At 39.1% G+C, this 15580-nt stretch overlaps 1 protein-coding gene and 1 pseudogene across 3 annotated transcripts in view; both read left to right on the top strand.

The window, feature by feature from the left end:
- Positions 1-15580, top strand: part of ATRN (attractin) — a 186471-nt gene that overhangs the window by 135048 nt on the left and 35843 nt on the right.
- Positions 3035-15578, top strand: LOC104976448 (glycine cleavage system H protein, mitochondrial-like; annotated as a pseudogene).

Below are 15580 nucleotides of genomic sequence, written 5' to 3'. Positions count from 1 at the left end.
GTCTTTGTTATAGTTATCAAACTAGCCTTTAATTATAAGTTGAGAAGTTAGCTCTCATTTGTGGGAAAAAAATCATATAACTTTAGAATTGTATGCAATCTCTCTTTGAAACCACTTGATTCTGGTGTTTTATTTGTGGAGTTTGTTTTCTTTTTTAACTGCTGATTCCAGTAGTTACAGGATATTTTGGATACTCTTACCTGCATCCATTAAGATAATTTTTTCTAGATATTAATTTATTTCATATATTTTCAAATTTTCTGACACAAAGTTGTTCATACTGTCCTCTCTTCCAATCTTTGCAGCATCTGTGCTTACTGAATCATATGCTTAAAACTGGTTGAAGTGATATTAATAAATTTTATCTTAATATTTACCCCAATTTTTTAAAGTTTAAAAAAAAGCAAGTTTTTTTCTGTAAACACTGATAAGCTTATTCTAATATTTATATGAAAAGCAAAGATTCTAAAATAGCTATAACAGTTTTGAAAAGAGGAATAAAGTGGGAAGAATTACTATATGAAATATTAATAAGGCTTAGTATTTAGCTACAGTAATCAAGACATTGTGGTTATTATTGGAGGGATAGATACATAGATCAGTAGAACAGAATAAAGAACCCAGAAACAGAACCGCATAAACACATCCAACTGATTTTTGACAGGTGTTGTCAGTTCAGTGGAAGAAGGATAGCCTTTTCAACAAAAAGCTACTAGAACAGTTGGACAATCATAGACAAATGAACTTTGACCTAAACCTTACATTTTATACAAAAATTAAATCAATGTGGATAACACATTTAGTGTAAAATGTAGAACTATAAAACTTAGGGGGGGAAAAAAAGGAGAACGTCTTCATATCCTAAAGCTAGGCAAAAGATTTTCATATTTGACAACAAAAACATGACCTATTAAAAAAATAGTTGCTCACATCAAAATCAGAAGCTTTGCTTTGTGAAAGACTTTGGTAGAAGGATGAAAAACAAGCTATATACTGTGAGAAAATATTTGCAAAAGATATTATTGACAAAGGACTTGTATCTAGAAGATAAGATGAATTCTCAAAATGCAACATTAAAAAGCAGTCCAGTCAGAAAATGGACAAAAGACATGGAGACATTTTATCAAAGAAGATATAAATATGGTAGATAATGACATGAAAGATGTTCAGCATTAAAAGCTGTTCAAGAAATACAAGTTAAAGCCAAGAAGGGGAGTTCTCTGGTGGTCCAGTAGTTAGGACTCCACACTTCCACTGCTGAGGCCCCAGCTTCAATCCCTAATTGAAGAACAAAGATCCCACAAGCCACATGGTGTGGCAAAACACACACACACATACACACAAACACACACACACCCCACAATTAGAATGAGATATTACTACATACCTATCAAGTGGCTAAAATTTAAAACAGTAATGACACCAAATGTTAGAATTCAGAGAAATAAGATCATGCATACATTGCTGGTAAAATGGTACAGCCACTCTGGAAAATATCAATAGTTCGGTGTTTTCTTATAAAGCTTAATTTGCACTTACTATACTTAACCCAGCAATTATATTCCTGGGCATTTATCCCAGAGAAATAAAAACTGATGTTCAAACAGACACTTGGAAAGCAATATTTAGCAGCTTTATTCATAATAGCCCCAAACTGAAAGAAACCCAAGTATTCTTCAACAGGTGAATGATTAAATGAACTGTACTACATACATATCATGGAATAATATTCAGGAATAAAAAGAAACAAACTATTGATACAACAGCTTGTATGAATCTGAGGAAATTGTGCTGAGTAGGAAAAATATCTTAAAATTTTACATGCTACATGATTCCAGTTATATAACATTTGAACATAAAAATTTAAGACCAAAAATAGATACAGACCTACGGAAGCTTCAACTTTCTTTGACTTCTTCTGGACCTTCTTTTCAAAGGGCTTATCAGATGAGATCAGACCCACTCACACTCCAGAGGAGAGGATTGTACAGGGTATGCACATCGGTGTGCTGTTGCTGCTAAGTCACTTCAGTCATGTCCGACTCTGCGACCCCATAGACGGCAGCCTACAAGGCTCCTCTGTCCCTGGGATTCTCCAGGCAAGAACACTGGAGTGGGTTGCCATTTCCTTCTCCAATGCATGAAAGTGAAAAGTGAAAGTGAAGTCGTTCAGTCGTGTCTGACACTTCGAGACCCCATGGACTGCAGCCTACCAGGCTCCTCCATCCATGGGGTTTTCCAGGCAAGAGTACTGGAGTGGGTTGCCATTGCCTTCTCCTGCACATCAGTGTAGTAAGCATCTTAGGAGCCATATTGAAATTCTCTCTGCCATTGGCTATATTTGGCGTGGGGCTAGCAGGGTTAGGTTGTTTCTCTGATCCTAGGGAATATGAGCTCTAGGCTCTGTACTTAGTAAAATTTCATTTTGATAACATCTGCTAACACTGCCAAGTTATAGAGCACATACAGTTGTAAAATATTTTATTTTTAAATATAACTTATTGACTTGTTTTAAGTTGAAGTTGTTTTTATACTGACATATCTTATTATATTCCAAATCTGATTGAACTTCAAGCTTTGTTTCTTATAGTTGAAAAATGACTAATATTTTTTAAGATTCTTAGTGACAATCTTGACTTATGTTGCTGATATTTTTTTCCATTTGGAAAGAGGGCTCTGTGCGTATAAACAGGCTTTTGTGCTGGAGATAGCTGTGCTGTTGCCAATGCCGAGTTCTAGTTGTTTTTTTTCCTCCCAATGCCCAGTTGCTCCACCCTCTGAAAGTCACTGAAATGGTCATTCCCTTCTAGAGGGATCTCTTCCCCACACTCACTTTTTTTAAGTACTCATTTCAAGTTTAAGACTCAAAGAAATATTGGTTTTCTGCCTGATTTTTTGGTCCTCTTCACCTGAACTGGATCACTCACTTGAATAAGATCCACTTCTGAAAGCTGCATTCAGGAGCACTTCGGAAAATAAATAATGGCATGTTCACCATTTAGTTTGCCAGGCTTTCCTTGAGAAACAGGTAAGTTCTTTTGAAAATATATCTTTTTGCTCTTTGGTACAAAAAGCTGCAGTTTTCACAATGTGGCTGGACCTTTGGTGTCTACATACAAGAACCTGATCAGTGCTGGTTCTCTCCACACTGGGGACTGAATCTGGTGTATGCTAAGCGGAGGACTGAGCTTGTATCTTCCTGGGCAGATGTGAGCATGTTCTTAACAGAGGGGGCTGTACTTTTCTTTATTGCTTTATTTTCCTCAGAGTTTTAGCCTTTTTCGGTGTAGTTAGCTTTTAAATACACACTTGGAGACTGTACAGATTTAGTTAAAATGTAGAGACTTATTTAAGGAAGAGAACAGGGAAATGTATAAATGGTACAGTGTAAGCCATTCAGTTAAATTTCAGTATGACTTTCAATGCAGACAAAAGCCTTTTTTTGTCTTTGATTCTCATTATTTAAAGCAAAGTGAGGCAATTTATTTCTCTTCTCAGCAACTTGTGTAAATATTTGTGCTTTAAAAATGGTAATGGTAAACTCAAATTCTTTCACTCTGAACTGATCCCAGAATTCTTTTCCATAATTAGGAACAGATCAAAACCTAAAACTGCTAACCGAAGGAGTTTGAAACTAACTATAAAAATCCTTGTAGATTCAGTTTAAAATTTTTTAAAAACCACCCAGACTGAAAAGGCCTGTGTGTCAGAGGGTGGGGGTATGTTGGGTCAGTTGTGCCTGGTTTCTGGTTGGTTGCTCTTGAAGGTCGTGCCCCTTCCTTAGCCCTTGCTTTCTGAAAGTGATTCTAGATGTTCCCCGAGTCAGCAGAATTCACCTCTTCAGCCACAGCTATAGTTTGGAAGGGTAGGTATTCAGGATAGAGAATGCACAGACAGACATTGTGTGTGAGGTGGGAAGGTGGATGGTGGCGCTGAGATTCTGGCTTGTTACTGGCTCTGCAACAGAGGTTGTTATTGAAAGTGGAACTAATATTAAAGTCCTCTCCATGCTGGGTGTTTGATTTGCTAGTTTATGTAAGAGGCTAGTGTTCACAAGTGAAGGCAACACAGAATTTATATTGAGAACTGGGCATTCATTTACATGTTAGAGTTATGTTTATGGGTGCTAATAGGATTGCTACACTAAGCAAAGGATGTATGAAACTTTTGTTGACTCAGATATACTTTTTTTTTTAGTAGCAGCTTTATTGAGATGTAAGTCACATACCATGCAATTCATCCATTTAAAGTGCACAATTTAGTGGTTTTTAGTATATTCACAGAACATTTTAGAATCTTTTCATCACCCCTAAAAGAAACCCCATACCCAGATGCAGTCCCTTCCCATTTCTTCCTCCCTCTAGTCCCTGGCAACCCCTAGTCAACTTTCTTTCTCTGCAGATTTGCCTGTTTTGGGCATTTCATAGTAATTGAATCATGTAATACGTGGTCCTTTGTGGCTGGGCTCTTCGACTTAGCATAATGTTTTCAAATGCAACCATATTTAGTGTTTTAGTACTTCATTCCTTTTTAAGACTGAATAGTATTCTGTTGTATGGATAAACCACATTTTTTGTTTATCTGTTCATCTGTTGATGGATATTTGGGCTATTTTCACTCTTTAGCTCTTACGAATAGTCAGATACATGTCTACAAGTCATATTTATTGTATAATAATAATATATACACATAGCTCCTGGTGTTAGATATCTGTATCTTAAGGATTTTAAGAATTATAAAGCCATGAAATACATTTAGAACTAAACTACTTAAAGTATAAATCTGGACTTCCCTGGCAGTCTAGGGATTGAGACTCCACATTCCCAGTGCAAAGGGCATGCTTTCAATCCTTGTCAGAGAACTAAGATCGCACATGCTGCACAGTACAGCCAAAAAATAAAAAAGTGTAAATCTTTCTTAATTTCAGTTGGCTTTTAAACTTCTTGTCCTACCTCATGGTTTTCATCATGATCATTATATTCCTTCTTCTGAAAAGTCTCCTCTCTTCTGCTTTTCAGCTTTGACTGTTCCTTCTCAGTTCTTCAGTGCCATTGTTCCCTTGGGTTTCCTCTGGGCCCTTTTCCCCTGGACAGCCCCATCCACACCATCTGTGAACACCACCTTTGGCTGAGATAGATAGATCTTTTTCTAGCAGACCTCTTTTGTGATGTCCATAGCCAAGACCCACTAGACTGCCTTTAACATCCACTCACTTAGCTCACCTTCTGACCCAGAGAGGCAGCCATGAATGGAGAGCAGGAGCCATGCCAGATGCTGGGAGGCAGGGTGTGCCCCCGTGCTCCTGGACACCCTGGGAGAAGAAGGGAGTGCTCTGTGGTGCCTGAGTCAGCATGAAGTCCTAAGAAACATAAGTTCAGTGTTCAGGGTTGGGGAGGGATATGTTCAGTCACTTTCCAGAACTACTAGGACTTGAGCAGAGCCGAAGTGACAAGTTTTGTGAGCGAGGAACTGGAGAGAAGGGCAGGCAGAAGCTGTCACTAGGCTGGGGCATATCCCATAGCAGCTTCCTTTCCTCATCTGTGCCTCCACAGTCATAGATGTGTCTGTTTTTTCACTCTACAGAGATTTCCATAAGGGCAAGGGCTTTTTTATATTTCTGTGTCCTCACACTCCATAAATGTACACTAGATGAACGCATCATTGGAAATGAGAGCTTTATGCTCAGGATCAGAACTTTGGGGGTTTTGGCAACTTTTGTAACATTTTTATAGGTAATGGAAGCTATTTGCTGATATTGTCTGCGTAATTGTTGACCAGTGCTAAAGAGCCAGCAGGGTTGAGAGACCAAGAATTTGTCATCCCAATCTACACAGTGTGGTGTTAGAGGATTGAATTGTTCTAGTTTGGAATTTTGTCAGACTCTGAAAAGAGTTGAGAAGTAGAAGAAAAGAGAAAGATGAGGACACAAACATTGCTAATTTTACAACAAGAGTAAGTTAAGAAATACTGTCTGTATTGAAATACTTGAGAATGAAATGATAGGATATCTGGGATGTGCCTCAAAATAATCTTGGGGAAGTAAGTAGAGTATGGATAAAATAAGATTGTGAGCTGTAAATATTAACGCTGAGTGATAAGCACTTGAGGTTCATTATACTGTTCTCTCTACTCGTTAAAAACTTTAAAATTTTCCACAATAAAATAATTTTTAGAGATAATACAGATGACTAAATAAGAATTAAAGGTCCAAGTACATTATTTAACCTCCCAAAAGTAGCTGCAGGATTGTGCTTCAGCTGGGACATATCTCAGAACTGACCTTCTGTTCTCCTTTTTAGGAAGCACACGACACTGTACTAGAGTTTCACCAGTTATTGGCCACTGTTGGGCAGCTTTAGAACAATCAGAGGGGAGGAAGAAAACCTCCTCTTCCTCATCCCAGCATACTTCACCTTGGTGAAAAAGGCAAAGGGAGCTTCACCCAAGAGCTACTGACCTCCCCTCCCTACCCAACCCCCAAGCAGGGGTGCCTTCCAAGTGAACCTGTGAGGTTTGGGAAGCCACTTTCCAGTGGGCCATGGCTCTATTGCCTTCTGCTCCTACATCCTCTCCCTATATCCGAGGGTATTACATCCATTTCCTGTCTGTTTTGGCATCTCCATCACTATCACCCTCAGAATAATAACAGAAATTATAACAGAAGCAGCAAAAACAGTGATAAAACTCTACTAGGGGGTTGGGGAGTAGGGAGTGATGGCTAATATAGTAGGAAGTAGTAAATGATGCCTAAAGTAACTAAATCAAGAAATAACAATTTTAAAAAAAAGAAAGCAAAAAAAAACTTATTAGTGATAAAAAGGTAAACCACTCCCTCCTGCCACCAGAAGAACTGAAAAGAAATCTAATTAGAGGAGAGGGTCTCTGGAGAGAAGTCTTAAGAAGAGGAGGGAGTGGGCAGGAGTCAATCATGTATATATAGTTATTAATGTTCTTGAGGTTCTTTTGGTTTTTTAATTGAAGCATGTATGATCTAGTTTCCTAACCAGGGATGGAACCCAGGCCCCCTGCATTGGGAGCACAGAATCTTAACATCTGGACCACCAGAGTGGTTTTTAACCCCTTAGTGGTTTTTAAATTACTGATGAACACGATAAAATAGATAGACTCTGGAGAGTGGTAAAAATGAATGGCTGGAAGGAAATTTGAGGAAGAAAGCCCAGAGGTTGGCAGTGGACAGATGGTGAGTGTTAGCTTGCATGTCAGGAATGAGCGGGTTGGTGGCATTACCCAGTCTTGAGGCTCTGACCAAAGCTTGGGTATACAGTTTCTGTGCCTACACAAACCAGCATTAGGTTGGTGGTATGTGAAGCCAGGTGATAGTCATTGGATCCAGTCCAGGGCCTATGGTCTCAACATAGAGTTCCATATAGAACTTAGGTATAAAAAAAAAAGGTTTTTGTGTCACTGACACTCACGGTGGTGGCAGCACTAGCTCAGCCGGTGGTCATGGAATCTTCCATCCTTGGCAAAGGTGAGGCCTGACTGGAAAGCTGTTTGTAAACAGGCCTAAGTTCTTATGGGAGCAGTCAGACCTCTCCTTGCTTTGCAATGTTCAGAGTTACATGGCAAGACTAACGTGGTCCAACCAGGAGCCAGAGGGCCACCATGACCATATAAACCCTCTCTGGTCGTAATGTCAGGTCTTCAGCATCTGCAGAGCCTGGCCTTTCGGGGAGAGCTGAGGAGCAGATTGGCCACAGTCTGGAAGGGCTCCTTGACCAGGTGGGGCTGGGCCTTGGTGGAGCTGCTGGCCTCAGGGAATCAAGGAAGCAGCCCACAGAGATTCTGCCATGTGCATACAGACCCTGGATTTTCTTTCAGCCTGACGGGTGCTGCCTTGGAGCTAGAAAACTTACCTCACAGGGCAGCCAGCTATATCCATTCCCATCCTCTCTCTGACTTAAATGATAGTAACAGTGAAGATTGTTCTTGGTGGAGAAGATAAAGGCAAATTAGAAGTTCTTCCCTCTCTCTTTTCAAACCTTCTTTACTAAACAGTGATCTTTCCCTATTCATTCATTTATACCTGCTTTGTAGATTATATGTTGCTGTTCAGTCACCAAGTTGCATCTGATGCTTTGCAACCCCATGGACTGCAGCACCCCGGGCTTCCCCATCCCTCAGCATCTCTCAGAGTTTGTCCAAGTTCATGTTAATTGAATCGGTGATGCCATCGAACCATCTCATGCTCTGTCGCCCTCTTCTCCTTTTCCCAGCATCAGGGTCTTTTCCAATGAGTCAGCTCTTTACATCAGCTGGCCAAAGTATTGGAGCTTCAGGTTCAGCATCAGTCCTTCCAATGAGTATTCAAGGTTGATTTCCTTTAAGATTGGTTGGTTTGATCTCCTTGCTGTCCAAGGGATCTTAGACAAGAGTCTTCTCCAGCACCAAGGTTCGAAAACATCAATTCTTTGGTACTCTGCCTTCCTTATGGTCCAGCTCTCACATCCATACATGAGTACTGGAAAGACCATAGCCGTGACTGTACAGATCTTTGCCAGCGGTGATGTCTTTGCTTTTTAATACACTGTCTAGGTTTGTCATAGTTTTCCTGCCAAGAAGCAAACATCTGATTTCGTGGCTTCAGTCACCATCTGGAGTGATTTTAGAGCCTAAGAAGATGAAATCTGTTACTGCTTTCACCTTTTCCCCATCTGTTTGCCATGAAGTGATGGGACGGGATGCCATGATCTTAAATTTTTTTAATATTGAGTTTTAAGCCAGCTTTTTCATTCTCTTCTTTTACCCTCGTCAAGAGGTTCTTTAGTTCCTCTTCACCTTCTGCCATTAAAGTCATCTGCATATCTGAGGTTGTTGATATTTCTCCCTGCAGTCTTGATTCCAGCTTGTAACTCATCCAGCCTGGCATTGAATGGACAATAAGCAGCCTTGTTGCACTCCTTTCTCAATTTTGAACCAGTCAGGTGTTCCATATAAGGTTCTAAGTGTTGCTTTTTGAGCCACATACAGGTTTCTCAGGAGACAGGTAAGATGGTCTGGTATTCCTGTCTCTTTAAGAGTTTTCCACAGTTTGTTATGATCCACAGTCAAAGGCTTTAATGTAGTCAATGAAACAGAGGTAGGTGTTTTCTGGAATTCCCTTGCTTTCTCTATGATCCAGTGAATGCTGGCAGTTTGATCACTGGTTCCTCTGCCTTTTCTAAACCCAGCTTGAACATCTAGAAGTTCTTGGTTCGTGTAATGCTGAAGCCTAGCTTGAAGGATTCTGAGCATAATCTTACTAGCATTTGAAATGAGTGTAACTGTCCAGTAGTCTGAACATTCTTTAGTACTGCCCTTCTTGGGAATTGGAATGAAGATTCACCTTTTCCAGTCGTGTGGCCACTGCTGGATTTTCCAAATTTGCTGACATATTGTGTGTGGCCCTTTAATAGTATCATCTTTTAAGATTTTAAATAACTCTACTGGAATTCCATCACCTCCAGTAGCTTTATTGGCAGCAGTACTTCCTAAGACCCACTTGACTTCACACTCCAGAAAGTCTAGTTCTGGGTGAGTAACCACACCATCATTGTTATCTGGATCATTAAGGTCTGTTTTGTATAGCTCTTCTGTGTATTATATTCAACTGCCACAAAACAAAAATTTTCTAGCATTGGTGTTTTGTATTATATGTAGTAGATGCAGAATACCAATGTTAAAAAAATTGTTTTGTGGCAGTTGAATATAATGTGTCATTTTTTCTTATTTTTACAGTAAACTTGGGCTTAGCCTATACCCACCATAGTTGATGAAATTCATTCTCAGTCTGTATTCACAGAGGCCCATCCCCTTCCTTCAGGGATATGCAGAAATCTCAGGGCTTCACTGAGTCCAGAGATCTTCATTCACTGATTGCTATTCCTGGTGCCCTGCCCCACAGCCTTGAGGTTTGTTTGAAGGCAGCTATCCTCACTCCCACATGTGGCAGGCTTGGGTGCAAAATAATCCCTGGTACTTCAGAGCCTCCCAAGGCCTACCATGCAGTCACCCTCTATTTCTCTCTACTCTCAGAACTCTAAAACATCTTCTCCATTCCCTTCATTTCCCTCCATTTTCTAGTCTTAAAGTTTGGGCCAGGCCTCTCTTCCTCTACCCCTATCCCTTCATGCCCACACCCACCCCTGGGGAAGATCCAGATTAATTTCTTTTGGTTTTTGTTTGCTTGGTTTTTGCCTTTTTTTTTTTTTTTTTAATATTTATTTATTTGGCTGTGCTGGGTTTTAGTTATGGTGTGCTAATAACTCTTAGTTGCGGCACCTAGCATCCTTATATCGGAATTCTCTGACCCGGGATCAAATGGATGCTCCTGCATTGGAGTACAGAGTCCTAACCAGTGGACTACCAGGGAAGTCCGATTTTTTTTTTTTTTCAATAATTCCTTATTTCAGAGTTCCCTAAGGTGTGGCCCCTGGACACCAGTATCAGAATAACCTGGGGAGCTTAAAGCCATTGGAGTGGTAAAAGGGACCAGGATTCTGACTTTGTTGGAAGCTCTGCAGAGTTTGAGAACCCTGGATGGTCTAGTTCTTGGACTATGAAAGTATATCTGCTTTTGTGTGGGAGGTAGGAAATTACCTTTTCATTCTTTCTCCTACAACAATTTAAAAGCCAATAATTGATATATTCATAGAAGAATACAGGAATCCTGTTTTTTAAGATATCTCTAGGTATACAACCATAGTATAAGTAGGATATGATTATTCCATACCCCAAGGGAAGTGGATCAAGTGCTGAGAATGTAGAAAAGAGAGCCAGTTTCCAGTGGAAGATGGGATAGCTGAATAAGAAAGGAAGTGTTTGTGCTAGGCCACAAAGGACTTGGAAAGACAGGACTCAATCACTGCAGGTATGAACAACCACCACCACCATTGCGGGTGGTTGGGGAAGGCACCCTGGTCACAGACATTGAAGGACAGTAGTGGTACTGCAACCAGAAAACATTTGTTTGACTGAAGCATAAAATTAGTGCTTGGGAAGTGCAAGTTTACAATATCCTACCCCAAATCCTGGGGCTGGAAGGACTTCTGTGTTTCATTTCATATAGCATACTCAGAAAGCACCCTGGGCAAGCACACCTCAATCAAACATATTGCTGAAAGTTGAGTCTATAGCCAGTGTGAAAATGTAAGGGGACATAAATTCCTGGCATGTGAAGAGTGATACTTACTATTTGTAAAGGGAGAAGAAAGTAATTGTGACTTTCATTTATCAATTGTAATGGAATTTTCTTCTTTATATTAAATAGATTTTATTATAGGAGGTCTTCATTATCCTTAGTATCGGAAAAACCCACAAACACATTTCAGTGTTTTTTATAATAAATCATGAAAGAAAGGTCTAATTGGGATATTATTTTGAAAAATGAAACTCAAGAGTATGAAAAATGTAATTTTACAGTTAACAAAATTTAAATTATGGTTGCAACTGTGGACCAGTTCTTAGATGAAAACTCAATTAGGTCTTACTGAGTTTGAAGAGAGATGGGGTCATTATTTTTCCAATTATCATATTCATTTATTTAGCAAATATTTATTTAACCTCTTCATGCCAATTGCTGTCTTAGGCACTAGAGATATAATAGACAGTGGCAAAGTCCCTTATGGGTCTTATTTTCTAGTGGAAGAAAAGCCCATAAATGAGTATACATTTAAGGGCTGTGAAGAAAAATTGAGCAAGATAAGAATATAGAAGTGTGGCTTATAAAATATAGAAGTGGTGCAGGTGGTGCTCGGAGACGAGACAGCAGGAATGGAGTCCTTCACTTCAGATTTGACTTTACAGCTTGATTTAAAAAAGAATAGTCAAAGGTCTCAACAGTTTTCCCAAGATGCTGTCAGTAATATTCAGAGGGTTTTGAAGGACTTAAGTCTGTATCTTTCATCCCTCTTCACTTGGTAATTCTGCCAAGTCTTCATTCGTCAATGGTTTTGTGTAATCAGTTCTCCAGTAGCACTTTCACTAAAATCTCATTTTTTATGACTGATTTTGCAGATGATTTGGCTTGTTTGACAGTCTTTGAATAGGTAGGGGACAGCCCCATTCATGCCTGTTGTCACAGTGTAATTTTTAATAACACTCTCTTGCACTCGCAGAAGTTCTCAATTTGGACAGTAAGTCCATCACCTATTGATCAAGAGATTAAGCAACAAGACTGAGTGTTAAAGCAGGGCTAGATGTTTCTAAGTGGTCAGTCTGTTCATAAACATTGTTATAAGTTTTGCTTTCTTATGAAATTTTGTAACTTTGGAGACTTAGGTAATGAACATTCAACAAAAGAAGGCCACTTTTAGAGTGATGTGAGTCTTGGAGACCAACCACACTGGCTGTTTTAAAAGATTAAAATCTAACAGAATTGGATAGCCTAGAATTTGTTTCTTTATGTCTTGTAACCTGTACTCTTCATTCCTCAAGATTGAATAACCTTGTTCATATAATTGATTTTCTCCAATCTTATTAAAAACTTTTTATGTCTGCGAACACTGCGCTGCGAGCGGTGAGGAGCCTGCGAGCCGTAGTGGGCAGCCTGCGCACTATCTCAGCATGCAACGCACGCTGTTGGCCGAGGCCCTGGGGGCTGGGCGGGTGCCTTACCAGCACTATGCACCAGCCCCACTCTGCTGTCGGTGTGGAAATTCACAGAAAAACATGAAAGGGTAACCACAGCAAACAGTGTTGAAACAGTGGGAATCAGCAATTTTGCACAGGAAGCTTTGGGAGATGTTGTTTACTGTATTCTGCTTGAAGTTGGGACAAAATTGAACAAACGAGGAGTTCGGTGCTTTGGAAAGTGTGAAAGCTGCTAGTGAACTCTTTTCTCCTGTATCAGGAGAAGTAACTGAAATTAATAAAACTCTAGCAGAAAATCCAGGACTTACCAATAAATCTTGTTATGAAGAGGGCTGGCTGATCAAGGTGACATTCAGTAACCCTTCAGAACTAGATGACCTAATGAGTAAAGAAGCAAATGAGAAATACTTAAAATCTATTGAGTGAAAATGGAACCCCTAAATAAACTAGTTTGAAACAACTTAATCTAGCATATTTGTCTTAAATTAGTGGTGGATAGATATTTAAAAAGCAACTTTTAGCAAAAGAAACTACTGTAACAATGTTTCCTGAAGAAAATACCCCTTAATATCCTTAATGTCTTAATGACTTCAGATAAATATTGTGCGTCTTTTTCACAGCACCTGATGATTTTTAGGCTAGGCTCCAGTTACAATATTCAGAATTCCTGAAATTATCTGATAAAACTAGTTATAAAATTATGTAATTCAAAAAAAAAATTATGTAATTCAAGGATACATGGTTATCTTAAGCCTTATATAATATTGTAACTTGCTTACAGCCATCCCTGTATTTAGGTCAAAATGATCTTCCCACTAGAAATAACTGTCAGTGGGGAAATTTGTTAGTTGTATAGTGTTCGATGAAGAATATTACTCTTTTAATTTTGCAATATACTGTGTTTGCTGGTGCTATTTTTATACAGTGGAGCAACAGCCTTGCAGGCAAATAAGAAACAGTTTAATAATAAAATATTCAGCTTCTTAATTAAAAAAAATAAAAACCTTTTATGTGATGACTGTAGCCATATTTTGCAGTTTTCCTTCTCTCAAGAAACCTGAAGGATTGATTAATAAATGAAGGAAAAGCAAAGAATATGGTTTCTCCTTATCTATGATGTCTACGTATGTCTGCATTTCTCAATATAAATGGTGGCTAGAGGGCAAACACAAAAGCTTCAAATTCTAAGCCCCATAATATTCTGTGGCCTGAATAGGTAGTATTGGACCTTTATTTATTTATGGAATGTCAAAAAGAAAATAAGAGCATCAGAAAGAAAAACACTGGATGCTTCTTCTATCTTGAACCTCTGTGAATCTGACTGTAAAAAGACTGCAAAGTATTGTTACTGTGCTGGGGCCCAGGCTGTAGCACTTTTCTTGCATTCTGTAGAGCGGGAGTTGACAAGGGATGGGGGTATGTGGCCAGGATGAAGAAAAGAAGATGCCAATCATATACTTCTATGATTCTTGTCATTCATGTCTTTATTTGAATAATTATCATCTTATTCAATAATTGTTTCATTTATAGCACCATCCTCTCTCCAAGGAGAGCTGTGGTCCCTTAAAAATAAGCAGAGAACACTCCTGGCTAGTACCACGTGTATCATAGGGTAGTAAGGACACAATTATCATACTTAGTAGTAAATTCTAAGCTGCAAATTTTTTCATGTTCTAATATCTCTGATATCTCTGACATACCTTACAGTGATTTTAAAAGCATTGTATCATAATATAAATCAGTGGTTTTCTTAAAAGTACACAAAACAATACTTGTTTTAGTGGTGTCTTAGATTTGATGAGCTATGTCAGGGATTTTACAATGTTCTTTTTTTTTTTTTTCCTTTAATATTTATTTAGGCTGTGCTGGGTCTTAGTTTTGGTATGTGGGATCTAGTTCCCTGACCAGGGATTGAACCCAGGCCCGCTGCATTGGGAGTATGGCATCTTAGTCACTAGACCACCAGGGAAGTCCCTATAATATTCTTTTAATAATTCTAAAATTATTTAGGTTCCAATTGGTGTTACATTGATTGTCAGATGATATTCAATGTAGTGAAACTTGGGATAAGTATTTTTTTTAAAGGGACATTATCTTGAAGTGAATACACACTGGGTACGTTAAGTGTCAGAAGTGTTGAAGGACACTAAAGGAGGCTGCCCACCTCATGGTAGATCCAAGAATTGGAATTTGAAGCAAAAGGGGAGAGCATTTTGTCTTGATAAGGGCACAAGGAGGTAGCAAGTAAACTGACTTGCTTGTCATTAGGTGTTTATATGTATATAAAGTTTATTTTTTTAATTGAAGGATAATTGCTTTACAGAATTTTGTTGTTTTCTGTCAGACATCAACATGAATCAGCCATAGGTATACATATGTCCCCTCCCTTTTGAACCTCCCTCCGATCTCCCTACCTATCCCACCCTTCTAGGTTGATACAGAACCCTTGTTTGAATTCTGTGGGATGTACAGCAAATCCCCACTGGCTATCTGTTTTACATTTGGTAATGCAAGTCTCCATATTACCCTCTCCATACATCTCACCCTCTCCCCGTGTCCATAGGTCTGTTCTCTCTGTGTCTGTTTCTCCATTGCTGCCCTGCAAATAAGTTCTTCAGTACCATCTTCCTAGATTCCATGTATATGTGTTAGTATACGGTGCTTATCTTTCTCTTTCTGACTTACTTCACTCTGTATAATAGGCTCTAGGTTCATCCACCTCATTAGATGTAGGCCTCTGAGATGTCTTCCAGGTCAAACTAAAAACTGAGATCTGGTGTCAAACAGAGGGGCTATAGGGATTTGTCTTCAGTCTCAGAATATCACTTTTGCTTTGGCAATTAAGCACGAAAAACTAAAGGGATGGGTGCTTTTCCTCAAGTGAAAAAATTCCGTTAATCTCTTGAAATGTTAATGTCTTCCTGCTTCAGCAAGAAGGCTGAGTTGATGGTTCTGTCTTATAACCTAATCACTCTACCTGGTTTTCTGT

Source organism: Bos taurus, chromosome 13 (assembly GCF_002263795.3).
Source record: "Bos taurus isolate L1 Dominette 01449 registration number 42190680 breed Hereford chromosome 13, ARS-UCD2.0, whole genome shotgun sequence".
NCBI lineage: Eukaryota > Metazoa > Chordata > Mammalia > Artiodactyla > Bovidae > Bos > Bos taurus.
This window is presented reverse-complemented; position numbering and strand designations above follow the sequence as displayed.